This window comes from Bos indicus x Bos taurus, chromosome 9, assembly GCF_003369695.1.
Source record: "Bos indicus x Bos taurus breed Angus x Brahman F1 hybrid chromosome 9, Bos_hybrid_MaternalHap_v2.0, whole genome shotgun sequence".
NCBI classification, from domain to species: domain Eukaryota; kingdom Metazoa; phylum Chordata; class Mammalia; order Artiodactyla; family Bovidae; genus Bos; species Bos indicus x Bos taurus.
The window spans coordinates 46,964,678-46,970,231 of NC_040084.1; positions in this window are offsets into that span (position 1 = coordinate 46,964,678).

Below are 5,554 nucleotides of genomic sequence, written 5' to 3' on the forward strand. Positions count from 1 at the left end.
CTGCATGAATTATTTGTGTATCTGTAATACCCACATTTCGGAGAAAGCAGTGGCACCCCACTCCAGTACTCTTGCTTGGAAAATCACATGGGCGAGGAGCCTGGTAGGCTGCAGCCCATGGGGTCGCTAAGAGTCTGACACGACTGAGCGACTTCACTTTCACTTTTCACTTTCATGCACTGGAAAAGGAAATGGCAACCCACTCCAGTGTTCTTGCCTGGAGAATCCCAGGGATGGCGGAGCCTGGTGGGCTGCCGTCTATGGGGTTGCACAGAGTCGGACACAACTGAAGTGACTTAGCAGTAGCAGCAGCAGCAGCAATACCCACATTTATCGGGTCCATTATTGTCAATTACAGGTTTTTGTATATTTAAATGATATCAAATTATCTATAAGCAAGATTCTTATTGTGTATCAGTTCATATCATAAGCCACTTTGTTATAAGAAGTCTCACACATAAGTATTAATAAGCCCTACCCTGTTTTACTGATAATTTATGAGGAAGTGAGATATCACGGAGGAAGAACATGATCCCAAAATACTTGGGCTACTCATACTAGCTGCTTCATCTTAGACAGACTACTTTATCTTTCAGAGTCTCAATTTCTTCATCTGTAACCTGAGACTGAGACTTTTATGTGAATTTGCAATGTGCAAAGTATCTCAGTTCAGTTCAGTCACTCATTCCTGTCTTTGCCACTCCACGAACTGCAGCACACCAGGCTTCCCTGTCCATCACCAACTCCTGGAGCTTGCTCAAACTCATGTCCATCAAGTCGGTGATGCCATCTAACGATCTCATCCTCTGTTATCCTTTCTCCTTCTGCCCTCAATCTTTCCGAGCATCAGGGTCCTTTCCAATGAGTCAGTTCTTCTCATCAGGTTGCTAAAGTATTGTAGCTTCAGCTTCAGCATCAGTCCTTCCAATGAATATTCAGTACTGATTTCATTTAGGATGGACTGGTTGGATCTCCTTGCTGTCCAAGGGACTCTCAAGAGTCTTCTCCACCACCACAATTCAAAAGCATCAGTTCTTCGGCACTCAGCTTTCTTTCTTTTTCTTTTTTTTTTCCACAGGTATACATGTGTTCCCCATCCTGAACCCTCCTCCCTCCTCCCTCCCCATACCATCCCTCTGGGTCATCCCAGTGCACCAGCCCCAAGCATCCAGTATCGTGCATCGAACCTAGACTGGCGACTCGTTTCATACATGATATTATACATGTTTCAATGTCATTCTCCCAAATCTTCCCATCCTCTCCCTCTCCCACAGAGTCCATAAGACTGTTCTATACATCAGTGTCTCTTTTGCTGTCTCGTATACAGGGTTATTGTTACCATCTTTCTAAATTCCATATATATGCGTTAGTATACCGTATTGGTGTTTTTCTTTCTGGCTTACTTCACTCTGTATAATAGGCTCCAGTTTCATCCACCTCATTAGGACTGATTCAAATGTATTCTTTTTAATGGCTGAGTAATACTCCATTGTGTATATGTACCACAGCTTTCTTATCCAGTCATCTGCTGATGGACATCTAGGTTGCTTCCATGTCCTGGCTATTATAAACAGTGCTGTGACGAACATTGGGGTACACGTGTCTCTTTTCCTTCTGGTTTCCTCAGTGTGTATGCCCAGCAGTGGGATTGCTGGATCATAAGGCAGTTCTATTTCCAGTTTTTTAAGGAATCTCCACATTTTTCTCCATAGTGGCTGTACTACTTTGCATTCCCACCAACAGTGTAATAGGGTTCCCTTTTCTCCACACCCTCTCCAGCATTTATTACTTGTAGACTTTTGGATCGCAGCCATTCTGACTGGTGTGAAATGGTACCTCATAGTGGTTTTGATTTGCATTTCTCTGGTAATGAGTGATGTTGAGCATCTTTTCATGTGTTTGTTAGCCATCTGTATGTCTTCTTTGGAGAAATGTCTATTTAGTTCTTTGGCCCATTTTTTGATTGGGTCATTTATTTTTCTGAAATAGTCCAGCTCTCACATTCATAACATCCTGGTGGCTCAGACAGTGAAAGCATCTGCCTACTATGCGAGAGACCTGGGTTTGATCCCTGGGTCAGGAAGATCTCCTGAAGAAGGAAATGGCAATGGAGGAGCCTGGAAGGCCACAATCCATGGAGTTGCAAAGAGGCGGACACGACTGAGCGACTTCTCTTTCTTTGTTTCTTCTTCCTTCCTGTTTCTCCTTCCTTCCCTCTCTCCCTCCCTCTCTCTATCTCTTTCTTTCTCATCCATACTTGACTACTGGAAAAACAATAGCTTTGACTAGATGAACCTTTGTGGGCAAAGTAATGTCTCTGCTTTTTAATATGCTCTCTGCTGCTGCTGCTGCTGTTAAGTCACTTCAGTCGCGTCCGACTCTGTGTGACCCCATAGACGGCAGCCCACCAGGCTCCCCTGTCCCCGGGATTCTCCAGGCAAGAACACTGGAGTTGGTTGCCATTTCCTTCTCCAATGCATGAAAGTGAAAAGTGAAGTAAAGTCACTCAGTCGTGTCCGACTCTTAGCGACCTCATGGACTGCAGCTTACCAGGCTCCTCTGTCCATGGGATTTTCCAGGCAAGAGTACTGGAGTGGAATGCAATTGCCTTCTCCATTAATATGCTCTCTAGGTAGGTCATAACTTTTCTTTCCAGGAGCAAGCGTCTTTTAATTTCATGGCAGCAATTGCCACCTGCAGTAATTTTGGAGCACAAGGAAATAAAGCCTGTCACTGTTTCCATTGTTTCCCCATATATTTGCCATGAAGTGATGGGACTGGATGCCATAATCTTTGTTTTTTGAATGTTGAGTTTTAAGCCAACTTTTTAACTCTTCTCTTTCACTTTCAAGAGGCTCATTAGTTTCTCTTTGCTTTTTGCCAGAAGGATGGTATCATCTGTATAACTGATGTTGTTGATATTTCTCCTGGCAATCTTGATTCCAGCTTGTGCTTCAGCCATCCCAGCATTTCACATGATATACTCTGCAAATATGTTAAATAAACAGGGTCACAATATACAGCCTTGACATGATCCTTTCCCAATATGAAAACAGTCCATTGCCCTGGTCCGGTTCTAACTGTTGCTTTTTGACCTGCATACAGGTTCCTCAAGAGGCAGGTAAGGTGTTCTGGTATTCCCATCTGTCTAAGAATTTTCCACAGTTTGTTGTGATCTACATAGTGAAAGACTTTAGGGTAGTCAATGAAGCAGAAGTAGACGTTTTTCTGAAATTCTCTTGTTTTTTCTGTGATCCAACCCATGTTGGCAATTTGGTCTCTGGTTCCTCTGCCTTTTCTAAATCCAGCTTGAACATCTGGAATTTATCAGTTCACATACTGTTGACGTCTAGCTTGGAAAATTTTGAGCATTACTTTGGTAGTGTGTGAGATGAGTGCAATTGTTCAGTAGTCTGAACTTTCTTTGGCATTGCCTTTCTTTGGCATTAGAATGAAAACTGACCTTTCCCAGTCCTGTGGCTGTTGCTGAGTTTTCCAAATTTGCTGGCATATTGAGTTCAGCACTTTGACGGCATCATCTTTTAGGATTTGAAGTAGCTCAATTGGAATTCTATCATGTCTACTAGCTTTGTTCATAGTGATGCTTCCTAAGGCCCACTTGACTTCACACTCCAGGATATCTGACTCTAGGTGAGTGATCATACCATTGTGGTTATCTGGCTCATGAAGATATTTTTTGTTTAGTTCTTCTGTGTATTCTTGCCACCTTTTCTTAATATCTGCTTCTTCTCTTAGGTCCAAACTGTTTCTGGTCTGTCCTTTATTGGGCCCGTCTTTGCATGAATGTTCCCACATGCTTAGTATGCTCTAATATGCTTAAAATGCTAGTTAATAACAGTTGTTAGTATAAACTCTAACAGTTTAGTTAGACTAAACCAAATAGAATGAAGCAGTTTAGAAGCTGAATTTCAGAACAAAACTTCAGAAGGCATGGCTGCCCACAAGTATTTCACGTGTGTGTGTATACTTGTGTATTAATATGTGTTTGTGTGTTGCTTAGGCTTCCATGGTAGCTCAGATGGTAAAGAATCTGCCTGTAATATAAGAGACCTGGGTTTGATACCTAGATTGGGAAGATCCTCTGGAGAAGGGAATGCACCCTAAACCAGTATTCTTGCCTGGAGAATTCCATGGACAGAGGAGTCTGGAGGGCTACAGTCTGCGGGGTCTCAAAGAGTAGGACACAACTGAGTGACTAACACTTTCACTATACATATATTTCTTAAGCTGTGAAATAATAGGTTTGGATTCTAGAAATTCTAAAGTCCACCTGCTTTCATATATCATATAGAATTTGTAAACAAAAACTATCACTAAATATTTATTAAGTATTTGATACTTTCGTTCTAGTGGCTGTTTGTGTTAACTGCCTAATGGAGCTCTGAATGTACTTCTATACGTGTGCATGTATGTTTATTTTGTGATTATTACAAATTAAAGCTTAATTTTACAATCTGTCACCTATCCAGATGTTTGACAAAATTAAATGACATTGAACATGCATGTTTACTTCAGATAATATGATAGAAATGTTTTGCAAACATGAATTTTAATAACTGCTTAATTGTATGGATAAATGCATGAAATGGGATAATTCCACCGTGATATCACATTTAGTATTTTGAAGTTATTTGTTAAAGCAGACAATACTTCAATGGATAAGTTAGCACACAATTATTTTCATTTATCTTAGACCTTTTCTTTAAAGTAAACTGCTATGTATACTATTTGTGTTTTAAAGTGCACAAACAATTGAAAGCTCTTCATATACAGATTTCCCTTTAGAAAGATGGAACCATTGTATACCAACAGCAATTATCCTGGTGATAAAGCACATTTTTATCAAGGCCTTTGTTAGAATCTTTTTTTTCAAAAGTCTTTCATGTTTTAATGACATGTATTTTACTGATAGTTATTTGTTAGATAGTGAAGTTATGTCTATTGGTAATTTGCATTTATTTTGTCAATTCATTTTGTGAATTTCATTTTGTTTTCTCTTGCCCAGTTTTGTATTTAATTATAAAAACTCCTTGTAGATAAAGAAACAGACTTTATAGATAAAGATACAAGCTTTGTCACACATGCATCCATCAGTATCTTTAAGAAAACTGAATGCAGAGAAATATATGAAATTATAGGTATACTTATGGCTGATTTGCTTTGCTGTACTGAAGAAACCAACACAACATCATAAAGCCATCATCCTCCAATTTAAAAAACAAAAGCAAAACAACAAAAAAAAGAGATTAATTCACAGAAACTATTATGATATATTTAAAGTAGTAAGGGATTAATTGAGTCACTTTTCCATATAATTACTCATAAAAATACTATGTATTTTCAGAAATACTATATTTACTTATATAAATACTATACATATATCCATATTGAGACTTGTACCAATTATCTTTACTACCTCAATATACAATTATGTTGCTATTTTGACATTTTTGTGTAGACAAATTAAATATGTTACTATCAAAGTTAAATTCAATATAATCCTCTTTTATAAATATATAATCTATGTTAGGAA